Raw genomic sequence first — 16,332 nt, 5'->3', positions numbered from 1 at the left:
GGCTCTAGAACATCCACCAGCAGTGCAGGATCTTCAGCGTGAAATGCTGGCCAAATACACAGAAGGACTCTGTGGCTCACCCAGGGGAGAAGCAGATTCCCAAGCCTCCTCCTGTCTGCAGGGGCTATTGAGGCATTCACTAATCCTCAGAGTCTGCAGGTTTATGAAAGCAGCCGCTCTTCTTCGTTAGAGTCAAAAGGAATGACTTGTGTTTGATTTCCTTTGGGACTGGAGCTGGCTGTCTCTGTTCCTCGGCTCAGAGCCATAGCAGTGGGGAGAAGAGGGGAGGGGAAAAGCCAGGGGAGCACACTGCTGGGACTTTTTTAGGACTGAGGCTTCTCGGTTGTTCTGTAGCTGTTGGGATTGTTTTCACCTTGGATTGAAATGCTTTTCCCTGGAACTCTTTGCCCTTCTGCAGGGGGATTGAAGAGCTCTGCTCCTTAGCTTGTGAGACAGAATCACCGCGGGTGCTGAGAGAGAGCAGGAAATCACCTTTGTAAAGCTGTCCAGAAAGCCTTGAATTCAGGTACGAGCCTCGTGTTTATAGGAACATAAAAGGAACCATGGAAACTGAATATGGGTCAGAGCACCTGCAAGTGGATAAAAAGTAGAGGGATTGCAAAGCTACCCTGATTTCTCTGTCTTTGGATATGCTCTGCTGGTTGCAAACCTCCTTGGGGTCCTAGGCTCCATAGGAGCCTTGGGGATCTATACAAAGAAGGAATTTCTGGGGAAAGCAGCAGACAGAAGGCATGCTTTAAATTCCTGTGCGTGCCTTGGTCCTTCAGCTTCCACAGAGGATTCCACGAGGACCGCAAGCTGCTCAGTCTACAGGGAGCTGCTGCTGGATCTGGTGCTCCTGCTGAGCCTCAGGTGAGGTCAGATATTGCTATGTGTGTTACTGACCTGGGCTTTAAACTTTGCTCCCCCCTGCACCCTTATCTGGAGGATTATCCCATGCATTCAGTTCTTGGCATTCAGCTCCTCTGCAGTCCCCAGCTTCAGCACAGGAAACTCCTTCACCTAGCTACTGCCAGCATGCTTTTGGCGACCCTGGCTGTCCCGTCAGCTGTTACAGGCCATTAAAGGATTTGTTTCCCGGCGTATGAAAAGGCTTAATTCAATTCTCATTCTCTTCTGGCATTCCTCGGAGGTGAGTGCGTCCCCTCGGCATGAAGCCTCCGATGCCGCTAATTGACTTGAAAGTAGCTCATGTCTCCTTGGAAATGTCACCCAGCCCTTTTCAAGTGCAATTCCAGGCAATCAGGATCAATATGTTTCTTTAGCTAAGGGTATTAGCACATGACTGACAGCCCTGCGACATTAGCTTATTCCTACCGACTTCCAGTTGCTCATTTTTCTTCACTGTCTCAGCTGCGATCCCATAAGCAGGGACAGAGCTTGGACTGGAGCCATTCCCCAGGCTGCACTGGCTTACAGCACACTGTGGGTACGGGCTGGCTTGCTCACACCTGCCCTAAATCTGCATGGTGCTCCCGTTCTCCACTTCCCCAAAATCCAATGGCATTGCCCAACCACTTGCTCACTGTTTCAGGAAGGAAAGGGCTGAGATTTCTGCCTGCTTTAATCAGTCTCGTTTGGTATGAGGAAAGGTATCAGCATATTTTTGCTGCACCTTTGCACAGAGAACACTGTCAGAGTAATTCTCTCTCCTCAGATCTTTGCTCCTCGGGAGGCTGTGGTCCACAGCAGAGGATTTCTCTTTCGTCTATGGCCTCGGTGCTGTTTGCAGCCAACACCTGGGTTTGTGATTTCTGTCTTTCAGCAGGCATACTGAGGATGGCATCCATCCACCCTCTTCCTTTGTTGTCTCAGAAATGCTTGTGAATGTCTTCCCAGCACCTCTGTGCTGCTCTCCGTGCTTAGAGGTAGGGAGCGAAAGCACTGGCAAAATGAATTTAGAGGAGCTTACAAAAGCACTTGAGGCAGTGCTTTTGTGAGTGAATTCGATCCGGGCCCAAGTGCCCTCTGCTTTTCTGGTCTCCCTTTCTAACAAGGCTGGCACAGCTGCAGTGCTGCTCTGCGGGGAGGGCTCACACCTCCCCCTCCATGCCCCTTTTCTTGGCAGGGAGAGGGGACCTCACCTCCCACGTTGGCAGACCCTGACCCAGGGGACCTGGGAGTGATGATTCAGAAGTGGGTTTAAGGATATTTCAGATTGTTAAAGGGGGAAACTGAGATGCTGAGAGACCAGAAGCCACATCCTAAGTGAGATGTGTGATTCTTCCCAGTGCCAGCCAGCCACCCTGCCTGCAGCTGTTGGTATGCTCAGCTCCCAGGCAGAGCTGCTCCCTGCCATCAGAGCAGGCTAGGGCTGCAGGGAAGGGATCTGAAGCTAGCTCCCAATGGCAAATATTGGCAGACACAGGAACAAGGTTTGCTGTGCTATTGGTTCTGGAGATGCTTAGAGGGCTTCTCTGCCGTGCTGGGAATCTGTGTCCCTTGCAGGGGTTTGAGCTGCTGTGGAGCCAGAGGTGGGAAGCTGTGTCAGGGAGCTTCTGAGAACGCGTTCCCAAAAGGTGCATCAAGAGATAAACAAGCAAGCCTGGAAAACTTTTAATTCATGCTGTTGCCTGATATCTGCATATGTCTCTTGCTGGATTTTGTGCCCTTTGCAATGAGACGGGGCAGTCAAGAAGGAGTTAATGCTTGTGCCCTATGAAACAAGCGCATCCCAAACCTTGGCAATCAGAGGCAAGCAACAATTATTAACGCCTCGGCATTTAATGTGGCAGATCGCTTACGCCCCCGGTTATGGTGTGCGTTCAATTCCAGAGCACTCGGCGTTGTCATAGCAGGGCCATAGATCACAGCGACCTTAGCATCGTGTCAAGGGGCTTCACTCCATCAGGGATAATGAACATCTCCCACCGGTTTCTCCCCATCACTCACTTGAGATCCAGAAGTTCATCATGCAAATGACAAACAATGTTAATTTTCTGCAAATAATTCCTCTAGATGTCCGCGGGATTCCAGCGCTCTTTGCCCAGAACGGTAAAATATGTTTGTCTTCCTTCCTCTAATTCATCAGCAGGCCCACAAATCTCCCCAAACTCTCTATAAACAAAGCAAGAGGCAGAATCTAATAGTTGTCTGCAGTGCAGGCATGGCTTACAGTCTCACTAATGCAGATGGGGAAAGGAGTGGTGGAAGAGGTTGAGAAGTGACCTTCAAAGACATTCTCGGGTGAGATGTCTTTGACTGCACTCACCCTTGAAAAGACAGTGAGTGTGATGGTCTGAGCCAAGCTTCATACAGACGTGATTCCATGTGGGAGGAGAAACTCAAGGGGGATGCTTCTGGGCTTGAAACTGAGGAGTGAAACTTGCTGCAAGCCGTATCTGCGTCACTAGGAGACTTTCCATCCTGTGGCTGGGCTTCACCATGGATATATTGAACTGTTTTCACGTGGGCAGGGAGGCAAACAGGCAGCTTGTTGGTTTCTCTAAGCATCTCTCAGCTCCCCAAGCTCCAGATTCAGCCAAAAATACATGAAGAGCTGACATCCAGGGAGGTTTGGGCTACAGAGCATAAGGAATTTTGGCTCGGACAAATAGGAAGGTATGATGCAGAAATTAGCTCCAGCAAATGTATATGGTATATGACAGACCTGAGATGAAGCTGCCAACAAAACATCTCTATTTTTCATGCATAAAAGGCCAACAGGCAAGTAAGAGAAAAATTCAAAGAGGATGGTGCAAATCCTGGTCTCCTGCCAAGCTTCCAGAGGAAAGCTCAGGAAAGTTTGGAGGCTCCCATTTTCATCAGAACTATGGACATCCCAAAGCTCCCTCTGCTCTGGCAGCTGAGATCGCCCATCCCTGTGCTCCTGCCTTGCTCTGGCACTCCTGCAGCACTTGGGTTGGTTTGGGGCTGCTGCGTTCCCCATGGAAGTGGGTCCAACCTCTAAATGGCACATACCCATCCCTCCCTTGCTGTCCTTTTCACACTGGAGGGATTTGTAAAGGTCTTTCTAAGCAGCAGCTGCTGTGTGGCTTTTTGTTTTTTGTTTCTTTTATGACAAGCTGGAAATTAATTTCTTTTGCAGTGGTGTCGGACTATCTGTTCCCAAGTCACAGTGCAGACTGAGCTCGTAACTCTCTTGACTGCCTTGTGGCTGAGTTATGGGGTCCTCTGCAGCTCAGCCCAAAGGGTTTAATTTAGAATGGGTATCTTGAAGAAAGCAGTGATCTGACACCTGCCTGGTGCTTTTGCACTCCGTACATTCTCAAAGTTTTTCCTGATATTTGACTGAAAGGTCTCTAGTTGTATATTAAGCCTAGGATTTCTTTCCTACTTGCTTTTTGTTGATCTGCAGAATGTAACCATGTCTCCGTCTCCTCTAGACCAAGCATCACAAATGTTTTCCACCTTTCCTTGCCAGCCATCTCCTATAGATTTCCACTCACTGCTGTCTGTCTGCTTTGGACCATCTCCAGTTATTCACTCTGGCTTGCAGATCAGCATCCCAAACTGGACCCCGTTGAGATCTTAACAGCACAGAAGATGAGAGGAGATGATTTGGATGCTCGTACCTGACATCTTTGTCTGCTTCCATCCTGGTTACCCTTGGCATGATCTTGAACCCATTTTTGGGGCAAGTAGGGTGAAGAGTTTCAATTGCTGTCTGGGCCACCCGTTGTTGTCTCCTTGTTGCCACATGTGGACACTAATATGACCATCTGTCATAGGAACCAGTGTCTTGAATGGGGGATGCTTGGATGAGTTAATGTGAATGGACAAAAGATGTAGTCTGCTTGCAGAGACTAAAGCTCATTAACCCTTCTGTGGATGCTCTCATATAAGCTCCTTCATGAGATTATTTACGACGCGCTTTAATATGTGTGTGGTGCCTGCTAATAAGAAACCTGTGTTGAGTCACACCTTAGCTGCTTTGCCTTAGCTTTTCTAACTGTCTGTTTGCAGCCAGATCAATGAAGTGTGGGCTGCTTGTCTGGCAAATCTAGAGCCTGGGAGAGCATCCAATGACTTGGGTTTAACCCTCCTTGCAGAAAACACATTGATATCTCCCACCTCCCTGTGGCTAGGACTAAGGGAATTGGCAAGGGATCCTTATCCTTGCTTCCCTCCTGCCATCTGTGTGCTGCCAGCTCTGTGCTTACCGATGCCCTTTGACTCCTCCCAGACAAGAGGCCAGTAGTAACTTCATGTTTTCCTGAAAATCAATTCTGGGTTGGCTGCAAGTGGGAAGAAGTGTCACAGGTTGTGCCTGGGCATTCGTTTCAACCTACAAGCTTTGAGGTCAGGCCCTGCACATGGCACCAAGGCTATGCTGCTTTTTTATTGTTCCTTCTGTATGGGGAGAAATTGGTGGGGTTATGGCCACTGGAGAACTCTTCCACCTGCAAAGCTGTGGGGAAGGAAACAAAGCTCTCACTCTTTCCTCATCCTAAGCTCTCTGCTTTTCTGTACTTTCTACTTACAACTACGAGTTGACTTTTTCTTTTTTTATTTTAAATGCCAAGTCCCTCTTTTGTCCCCTTAATGAATAATAACCTCTTAATGGCACTTTCCCAGGGCTTTGTCACTAGCATGACAGCATCTAATCACGTATTATTGGCTCAGCTGAATGGGTCACTGGTTTTACTGGACTTGCACAAAGGACGTTGTAAAGATCCAAGTGCAGTCCAACTCTTCCAAGGATACAGTTATATTTCCTCCAGCTTTTGGCACACCTTGACTTAGGAGTTTTTGAGAGCAAGATGGAGATACCTGCTTTACCTTCTGTCTCACTGGAAATGAACTAAGAGAACTTATGAAAACCCTAACGTTATTCAGGAGTTTAGCTCCAAATGTGGAAGTAAATGATTGTAACCCTCCTGGTTTGTCTTTACCAGAGCCTTCTAGGCTGTCATCTACTTCAGGCTTTGCTCAGACTCTGCAGTCCAAAGACTCATGTGCAATGACCTGCCACCATTTTTGCTTCAGACTCCAGAGTCAGGTAGTTAGATGATTCCCTTTCATGTAAGTAGTTTTTTATCTTTCTTATCTGTGGAGGGAAGCCAGCACAAGTCATCTTTAAAGGTAAGGAAAGTGGAACCAATGTTTTGTATCCCAGAAATCTCATTATTTTCAACTAATGTGCTGACCTTGAATGCCGGGGTTTGGCAGTATCTTTAAGCACAGAACCAGGTCCACCTGGACAAGTCTGCGTGGTACAATATGCATTTTCTATACAGGTGGAAACAGTGAATTCTCTGGGCCTTGTAAAAATGAGGCATTGTGTGTGACTTCCCTTTGACTCAAGCTTGATGGTAGATTTCACAAGAGGAAAAAGTGTGTTTAAAAAGTTACTCAATACTGATCTGTCCAGAGTGTTTTTCCCAGGCTGGATTTAGGGAAGGATTATCTCCGATTTTCATTTAGTTCTGAAATCCTGGGTATTGGTTTTATAAACTAAACCCCCTTCGCAGCAGGTTGCTTGTTCTGTATTGTTGTTTTAGCTTGATGCATAGGAAGGAATTTAAATTCACATACAGGGTGGGGCTAGCTCCTTGCTGGGGTAAATCACCATAGTTCAGATATTTAAAGGCAGATGCATCAGTCCTGGCAGCCCAGGATCTGGCTTGCTTTGATTAAAATCTGATGAAGATTACTCAGCCTTACCAAGGGACTTGGATTACCATTCTATAAAAAGAAGGGCAGGAGTGCAGAGGACATTAAATATAAAAATAATCCAATGAAGGATGTGAAGCTAAACGCATGGCAAATTGAACAGCGATGCAAACACCCTATTGAAACAGGTGTAGGGCTGCAGGGCTGGTGGGTGCACACAAGGCTCAAAGCTACGTTTGAGTCAGAAAGACAATTGCTCTTGGGTTTCTCACAGCTGTGGTCTTGTCTTTTAAAGGCAGAATGTTCAGAAAGAGAGCCTCACTCCTTAGAAAATCCCCAGGGGAGTCTTGCAGGAGAAGTGGGTGACAAATCCTCTGCCTCTGCTTGCTCGGGGACCCAGGCTAGTGCCAAATCTCACTACAAAGAGGTGATTAGAGCTGAGGAACAGAAAGTCAGCTCTTGCAGATCTGAAAATGTGAAATGTGCATCGTCTTTAGGGGTTCTTACAGCAGTTGAACTTCACCCCTCCCTTCCATTGCAGCATTCATTTTCCTAGTTCTTTGTTCCTTTTAAAGGATTTAGGGACTGTTCTTACGCCACGCAATTATGCTCCATGGGCAGTGACTGATAGAAAGGCTGCTCTGAGCCCTTTTTTGGGCCTTTTAAATGAATCGGTCAAACCTTTCAGCACATGTACAGCTTTCCCACGTTTTCGTATCCAGTCCCTTAAAATCAATAAAATCTAGTCTTGCCTCTGCAGTGTAGCTATTGATAGGGCAGATGCACTTGGATCTTCATCTGACTGCCTTGTGAATCCCTGAAACCCATTTATCTCTTCTTTTGATGGAGCTTGCTGCCTTGCTCGATGGCTTGCTTGCATGGGAAGCACCTTCCTTGCTGACCCCTGTTAAAAACGTGGAAGGTTTTCAAGTAGAGTTGCAGGACTTGTGATTTGAGCATCCTTCTTTACTTAGACCAAGGGGAACAGAGTGCACAGTGCGTTGGCTGGTCTGGAGTCCATCTAGGGTGGCTGGAAGATGCTTTAATGGTGTCAGAAGGCTCCGGGAGCCTGGAGAGCAAGGCTGAGCAGCCTTAAAAACGTTGCTGACTTAAACTGACGCATCTAAATGCACTGGAGGAAAGACGACAGGGCTGTTTGGGGACCCTCCTGGGTGATTACATACATGGCTGGTCAGCAACATCGCCTGAGTGCCCTGGCAGCTATGCCAGTCTTCCAGTTTTCTTTCATTTCAGTTCGGGTCGGATGAGGATAAGATTGTGTTTTAATAAGTGTTTGTTAGGGAGTGCTTCCCCCCCGCCTCCCACCCGCATAAAACTGTTTATTTTCCTTGCAGTAACACGTGTGTTGCTCAGCTTCTGCTGTTCCATGTGTCGTGCTCTGTTACTCTGCCTTGCTCACAGCCGCAGAGCAGGGGGAACGCTGCCAAGGCTTTTTCAGGGAATTTGCTCTGGTCGTGCTGCTTCCCCGGGAGCACTCAGTGGATGCATGTTGTTTGCAGGGGGGGGGGAAAGTACTCAAATGTCAGCGTCTGAAGGAATCACGAAGGAAGCAAGGGGAGCACCAACTCTTTTCCACCTCTCAGAGGTGCCTGCATGCTCATAGCCTTGGAAAGTGGTGGGTGATGTCTTGCTGAGAAAGGATATTGCTAAGCAGTAAATGTGACCCTCTTGTGCTGTTTCAAAAAGAGACTTTGCTTAAGGCAGCCTTAGGATAAAAGTGCTTCTCCGCATACCCACCTGCCCCAAATTACCAGCTGCCAAAATGGGGGCTGCAAGTGGCAGTGATACCCCAGCCAAGGGCACTCCTTTCTCTTTCCGAAACATGGTTGTATTTTCACTTGGGCTGGATGCAAAACAGTGCCTAAAACATTGAGATGCATTGATGAGCATATCTTTAAGTCACCTGCCTTCTTGTTGCAGACATGATTATACCTACACAGACTAAACTGCTGCAGGGAAGGCAGAGACGCAGTGCTCACTGCGGCTGCTTGGGCCGTTCATTTGTTAGCATGGGTTTGGATTTCTGATGACTCAGAAGGGAGCTCGGCTTCCTCTCAGCTATTTGCAGATCTAAAGATCTGTTACACTGTGGTTGTGAACCAGGCCTCTGAACGTTGTGCAGAGCTGAGACCAAAAGCTGCCTCAGTCTCAGTGTTTAAAAGCAGAGAGCTGGTTTCCATGTGTTGGCTTTCCACGTGTTGGGTTTGTATGGGGCACTTACCAACTCACAGCAAAACAGTAAGGTGAGTGCTTGAGAGGGGCTCTTGCTTTTTGTCTTGGCTTCTTTCAGGCTAAGGTGGAGGTTAAATATTTCAAGCTTCTTGTTGAAGCCTTTGGAGTAGAACAGGAATGAGATGAATGTGGTGCAAATGCCCTAACTCCAGGAGCAGGTGCTTCACTGCTGTGAGAGCTGGCAATGCTAAATATCTCATACTTTCCGATTTATAATTTCTTCCAGATCTGGTGTGTTTTACCAATTATCCTCATATACAAAACCTGAGGAATATATGGTGGGAAAGTCCCTCTTTGTGTGGTACACACATGTGAGTGTTTTGTACTAGATTTGTAACAGCAGCTGCAGAGCTCTTCACCAGAACCACATGGTAATGGTAAGCAGTGCTCGTTAGTTTGCATAGCTCCATGGCCTGCACCCACACCTGCAGCACCTCTGTGTACCCACTGCAGGTGTGTAGCCTCAGCTCTGGGTGCAGTATGTCTCTTCGTGCTGTGCTCTGAGCTCCTGGGCTACCCTTGATCAACTATTCCTATGTGGGTCTTCTCTTTCTGAGGTCTCAGGCCCAGCTGTACCACCCTTCCCTCTTATCTTCAGCTAGCTTTCCTGAGAAAACAGGGTTAATGTGTCTGGCTCTCTCTTGCCCACCCCTAATAACTTTCCAGCCTGATGACTGATTCCAGCTGTGCGTGCCAGCGATCTGAAAGATAATGAGTTCCTACTGGCTTGATATAAATAGATGGCGAGGGGAAGACTTTATCTTTGCCCCTCTCTGTCGGGAGAGTTCATTCCTTATCAGTCCAAGAGCATCTGTGTGAGGTGAAACAAGAAAGAGATGTTATGAATGCCTATGGGGAAAGCTGCACTTGAAGCTGGTATCCTACTGCGTCCTGGAGAACCCAGCCGTGATGCGGGGCTCCCATCCAGCCTCTGGCAGTTGGCTGGGGGCAGCTTTCCCCCGTAGCAGCACTTGTCTCCCCCAGGCCTCTGTGTTTAATCTGTTTAAGGCTCTTTAATCAAAACCTATGTCTATGTACGCTGGTGTCAATGGCCCAGCTTCCCTTTTTTTTTTGTTTGTTTGTTTTGTTTTTAACTATTTTATGTCCACAGCATGGGATAGACTTAATTGCCAAGGGCTGGAAGCAGGGCTGCTAAGGTATTTTAATTACATCTGATTGCTGCATTCTGCAGCCTTGCTCTGTCAGTTGTTCTAGCTGTTCACAGTTCACAACTAGAACTAGTTGTTCTAGTGTTCACAGCACTGTGTAGAGCCCACTTGGTCCAGCACAGGCACTTTGGCTGTGTGGGCTGATCACAGAGGAAAACAGCAGTACTTCACTCCAGATGTCATTGGGGCTGTATCTTTTCTCTCTACTCTGACTTCATGGCAATAGATTCTTCCCTATTAGAGGACTGTAGTCCTTCCATATCATGTCACTTAGAAGCAGTAGAACGAAATTTACCCTGCCCTATTGCATGGGCAGAGCAGGAGTACTTGCTCTAAAGAGAACCTGCTTTATTGCTCCAGACACATCCCTGTGAGACTTTTCCCCAGCTCCTGTATTGGTTTCAAGGCTGGTCATTCTCAGGGGTCTTCTCTTTTCTGTCAAGCAGTAGTGCTCTCTTAGTGTAAGGGAAAGAGCTGTCTCAAAGACTATTTGAGGGAGGCAAGAGGGAGTGAAATAAGAAAGATGCTGGCCTTGCTGTGCTGAAACACCCAAATTGGACCCTTGGGGGCTGGATTGGTGCATGGAATAAGCTGAATTGCATGGAGGGACAGGCAGGAGCACTGCAGGTAAGGTAAAGCACCTGCTTGGAAACGTCTGCTCGCCAACAGAGAGCAGCTCCAGCCAAGCGTGTATGAAATGAGGGTAACTATTGCATCTTCATATGGCTTTTAGGTGTGTTTTCAGTAGTGCTCAGGCCTGGCAGCATCTGCAGCTCTACCTGAATGTTTTCTGGTGCATTCAGCAAGTGGCAGCTCCCAGAGCACAGACTCTGACCTGCCTTGTCAAAGTGTTTAGCATGCAGAAGACAGAGAAAGAGTTTGAACCTGACCCAGGGCCTGGGAAAAGGAAAGTCCAAAGAGGAGCAGGGCACAGAGGTAAGGCTGTTTTTGTGCAGCTGCTAATAAGCACTTCCGTTCCTGCCAAAGCTTTTACTTCTGATTTAAGAGAAACCTCAGTATCCACAATTTTTCTATTGAAACGTGTTTGTGTTTTTAACAGCATTCATCTGTGTTTCTTCCTCTTAATAGATATAACCCTGCTACAGATTATAGACGTGTTTTGGTTGAAATTCTCTGTGCTTGATGCATTATCTGCCTACAACGCAGGGCAAACTCTGCTCCTCCCTTCTGGCCTGGCCTGTAATGATGGATTAAGTAGGTAAGTAATAGAGTGGTAATGAGATAACCACTGACATCGAGCATTAACGTGGGAATAAATGAAGTTACCATCCAGAACTAATGGCCTGAACTATCACTGGGTTGTAATTAATGAACGTGGTGGCTGAGATTTACAAGGATATTTTAGGATGCTGTTTGCATGCAGCTTTGGCTTTTATGGCTTGGTTGGAAAGAAATCAATTAATGCCACGAACTTAATGAATGAGATGACGATGTGCTTTGTCAGACTGTAGTGCCCCTTCCGTGGAAGCGGCTAGACCAGTGTGCACGTGGAATGCAGTTGTTTGCCTTACTTCAAGGGATGGAAGAAGTTAGGATACTGTGATCTCTATCTCCCTAGGTCACTTACACACTTAGTGTGTAGTGGAGCTGTTGCAAAGTGTCTGTGATGGCCAAACTACACACTAGTGGTGGACCTGTGCTTAAGAGGCTTTCACTGGAGAGCTGTCCCTTCCTCCTTGCATGGCTTAGTAGGCATGTGACCCTGCCAAACACTTTAGAGATGTGTGAATAACACTTTTGAGGTGGTTGCTAGGCTGTTGCAGAAAACACAGAAGAACAGTCAAAATTCTTCGCATTAATTGGTGGGAACAATCCAGCCATCTCTGCTGACTGTTGCTTCTCTCATCTTTCCATGGCAACAGTCTCTCTACAGCAGCCCAGGTGCTCGTGGTTGGGCATGTTGGGATTTCTGAGCCTTCTGTCTTCCAAATCACCCCTTGGAGCATGGAGGGAACATCTGTACCGCTAAAGTATGGCATCACATGATGCATCAAAGACATCTCTTTTTGTAATCATGTTCCTTATGCTGTCAGAGATAGAAAATGTTGAAAACGTGAACTGAACCCTTACATTTCTTCAGTGCAAATGCTGTTGCCCTGTTTTTTTGACAAGGAGAGGAAGGCGTTGAGTCTTTCCTGTCCTTTCCATGGGCTGAGCTGTCATACCTTTCTGAGAGCTGGAGGAAGGAAAGGGACTGGTAAGCAAAGGGAAGGATGGTCTCTCTCTCTCTCTGCCACAGAGCCCAACCTGTCTGCTGCTGTGAAGTTGCCTTTTGGAAGCCAGGATGGTGGCTGCAAGTGAGAATAAGGAGAGAAAGCGGTTCAGGCACTGCATCATCTTCACCTCTGCTCCCCACTGTGAATAGAAGTGTGTGGAGATAGCACCAAGAGGGGTGCAGCCCACTTTTAGCATGGGCAGAGTAGGAATGGAGAAGGCATCCCTTCTGCCTTGCCTCTCTGAAGCATTTTCTAGGCATGCTCTAGCACTATTTTCTCTTTTGGGACCTGTTTTACGGACATTTTTAATGATTCTAGGGGAAAATGAGAGACAGATGGCCAGTGATGAACCCAGTCCAAAGCTGCCCAGACTTGAGGGAGGGTGTCATTTCAGCTGGAAGCGTCACATCTTTGAGGTGCACGCTCAGTAGTTCCCTTCCATGGTGAACAGGAGGAAAGAATTTCCACCTGCTGGACCAGCACAAGCCAAGACCCAAATTGAGCAAAGCATGGTTGGATGGTTCATGGATTTACATATTCTGTGATATACACCTTTCCTTCCCCCAGCTTTGGGAAGTTTATTGCCCCCAACAAAGTATGCTGTGTGGCAGGCCATTATGTGACAGGGGAAAATTACCCAGACTGTTCTCCAGAAGGCAAGTGAGCAAAAATTTTCCTCCAACTGGTTCAGGACAAAGTTAATGTAGGAAAGCCATTAAAATTAATGCTGGTAATCAAGGATAAAAACCAGCAGGGCTGTAACAAAATTTGGACCAGATTGAGTTTCCCAGCTGTCATGCTGCATGCTTTCTTAAAGGCAGCAGGCAGAGGGAGGGTGTAGTGTAAGGCAAGCTTGGAAAGCTCTTGTCAAGGGTGTGAGTTTGGGGGCATCTGGATTCTGGTAGCATTGGCTCCTTGGTCCAGCCCTGCCTTTTTTTTGAAAAGCAATGTCTCTGTTTGGTCTGATGGTCCTTATGACTTGTATTTTATTCATATCATGTTTACCTGCTTTCTTCTGGAATCTGCCCTCAGAGTTCAGGTCCTTCTCCGGGACTCTGGGAACCTGCCTGCATGTGATTGACAGCATCATATGAGCATGTATAGGACTGCATCTCATGCTGTCAGGTCAGAGATTATCTCCAAGCAGCCCATACTCAACGATTAGTTGGAAAAGACACAAAGAAGCAGAGCCGTTCCCCTCTCTGTATCATCTGCCTCTGAGAATGGGCGAGTGCTGGCAGAGTGTAACCAGGTCTGTTCTGGTATAGAGAGGAAGGCTCAGGTTTGATGATTTGTCCATTATCTGGTGGTGGGTACAGCCTAACCAGGGCCCAGAGCATCCCAAGGGCTATATCCTAGTGCAGGAACTGGACTCTCTTCTGAATAGACAGCTTTCTCCAGCCTCACAGCATGCTAACATAGGCCAGTCACCTTCACCACAACTCCTGGCACAAGATATTCAGCTGACTTGATGCTTCAGAGTAGGCTGAATCTGGTATAATCAAGGCAGTATTTCTGCGCTCCAGAAGTGAAGTAAATACCCCATGCTTTCAAGTGACCACTGGTTTGACAGCAGTAGTGAAAGGGAAAGGCATGAATGGGTCAGATATCAGGAAAAACTTCTGAGAAAGAGTGGTGAGGCTGTGAAATGGGCTGCCCAGGGTGGTGGTAGGGTCACTGTCTCTGGAGGTGTTCAAGAATTGTGGAGATGTGACACTGAGGGACGTGGTTTAGTGGGCAATAATGGTGATGGGTGGATAGTTAGACTAGATGGATCCGATTGGAGGTCCTCCAATTAGAGGTCTTTTCCAATCTTAGTGATTCTATGAAAGTAGTCTCTGAGAAGCTTGGATACGGTGTCTGAAACGAGCTGAGGAAGGCACCTCATCTCTGAGCACATCCACCTTCTGTAGCATACACCCTTCCAGGCACAGAGAGGTCCTGAGTCCCTCAGTCACTGCAAAGAACAGCAGATAGATGGAGCAGACAGAGCTGGAGAGCATTCTTTTTTTTTTTTTTTTTTTTTGTGTGTGTGTGTGTGTGTGTAAAAATCGTCGAAGAATCAGGGTGCCAAAAATATTTTGATGGAAGTGACTACGTGAAATATCTTTTCATTTCGATTATTTGAAAAACAAAAACTGTTCATGGGTTTTAAAATTCATGTCCCCTCCGGGTTGCTTTGTTTTGTTTTGTTTCTTATTCCTTCTCCCTTATTCCTCAGAGGGAGCCATCCAAACCTACACGGCGTGTTATTTCTTGAGGAAATGCAATGTGATCTTTTTCCAGTTTAACCGAGGCTGAAAAATCTTCTGGTGTTTCATTTGCCTGAGAAATTTGAAAAAAAAAGCTTGGATGGAACAGAGACCTGACTGGTTCAGGGGAAACCTTGTGGGTTTTGGAGGCCCACTTGGATGGGGGTAGCTGCAGGAGCTCTTTGCTGTGCAGATTGGGGAGGAGGTGATGCCATCTTTGCCTGGGCCATACTTGGTGCCCAACACCTTCTCCAAGGGTGAGGGGCATAGGGGTGCAGAGCTGTGTCTTGGTTGCAGCGGAGACCTGCTACTGTTGAAGTATGACTCTCAGCTTTCTGGAGTTGTGGAAAACATCCAGATAATGGCCGAAACTGGGAGATTAAAGGGCTATCTTGGCTTTTGAGGACGTCTCCATGGGATGTCCCATAGGTGGCTTGTTGGAGGTGAACCACAGAGAGAGGACTGCACTGGAGAGGCATGGAGGCACACATGGGATGAGAGTGGTGGCAACTGCCTGCGTGCCTGGAAGCAGGGCAAGCAGTGGGCTGTGGGTAGAGAAGACCACCCCTGCCTGTTGCTGCCATCTCCACAAGCTTCCAGCTCTGCCGTGTAGCTCTGCCCGGATCTGCAGTAGAGCTGCTCATCCCCAGCCCTGCCATCCCTGTGCCCCACATGCTGCCTCTCCTATAAATAGCCGGATGGGAAGCGGAGCGCAGAGCTGCCGCAGATGGCCCCCAGTTCCACGCGCACTCATGTGTGAGATCCCAGAGAGGGGCTGTCAATTCCTTGCCTACAGCCACCCATGCAACCTCATTAAGAATGGTGTCGTCTTCCTTAACCCCCTTCGCCCCCTCCCTCCCCACTTCAACGTGCCTACATTCGAGCACCCTTATTAAAAGTGCACTTCTAAGCGAGGAGCGCTGACTTCCCCTTAATTGAGGCATGATAATTAGAGCATTAACACATTAGGAGGGTGAGACAGCATGTTTAGCTTTTGTGATTAATTATCTGAGGATTGTAATAAGTTGTTAAGACATTAATTACTCTGGCATGTTTATTGCTCTTTATTGCAGAGCTGACACTTGGTGGAAGAGTTGCTGGTGTGCCTGGAGGTGCAGAGTGAGGTGGGCTGGCCAAAGGAGACCTCTGCTCCCCCGTAGACACTGAGCTGCTGCTTGGGAACGGATCTTGGGGACCAGAAACAGCTCCTGAACCTCCAGCAAGTGACCTCGGGATGCAAGTGGTGTCTGAATCTCTTAGAGTCATAGGATTATGAAGGTTGGAATAAAGCACTGAGATCATCAGCCCATCCCCACCATGCCCACTAAACCATGTTCCTCAGTGCCACATTCTCCCTCATTTTGGGACCGCCTGGGAGCTGGAAGGTTTATTGTTATGGATGGTTTCAGCTGGATTTCTCTCTTCTTTCAAACAAAGTGTTTCCTCTTGAATGGTTTGAGCCTGCCCTCATTTGGATCTTTGTTTTTGCAAATCCAAGTCAGCATGGCTCATTCTGTCTGGATCTGAGGAGAATGGCTGTCTGTTAGAGACAAGGTAAAGTTCAGCATGTCGGCAGTGGTCAAGGAATGAACCAGGACCCCAGTGGCCTCGCTCGGCTCTTGATCAGATGAATTTTCTTCTGGAGAGCTGGGAGGTGGGTTAGGGAAGGCTGTTGCTGTGGCAGCAGGAGCGGATCAGCCCTCTGCAGCCTGCTCTTCACACAGCAAGCTGCTCAGCGACCTGTCAGCGCTGTGCTGATCAGATGGGGGCTGAAGGCAGAGTTCAGAGCAGGAGGATGGGTGGGTCTGTGTGCTGCCGTGACAG

General features: G+C 47.7%; 1 long non-coding RNA gene across 2 annotated transcripts; it reads left to right on the top strand.

The window, feature by feature from the left end:
- Positions 1–368: 368 nt before the first annotated feature.
- Positions 369–15,959, top strand: LOC122181617. 2 transcript variants are annotated; one of them, XR_006179506.1, is made up of 4 exons: positions 369–526; positions 789–873; positions 11,109–11,238; positions 15,582–15,959. It is a non-coding gene; the product is annotated as an uncharacterized LOC122181617 (long non-coding RNA). The 2 variants fall into 2 exon arrangements; XR_006179505.1 differs by having other exon boundaries at positions 789–878.
- Positions 15,960–16,332: the final 373 nt, after the last annotated feature.

This window comes from Lagopus leucura, unplaced genomic scaffold, assembly GCF_019238085.1.
Source record: "Lagopus leucura isolate 7727_CA_CO unplaced genomic scaffold, USGS_WTPT01 Super-Scaffold_100009, whole genome shotgun sequence".
Lineage (NCBI taxonomy): Eukaryota > Metazoa > Chordata > Aves > Galliformes > Phasianidae > Lagopus > Lagopus leucura.
This window is presented reverse-complemented; position numbering and strand designations above follow the sequence as displayed.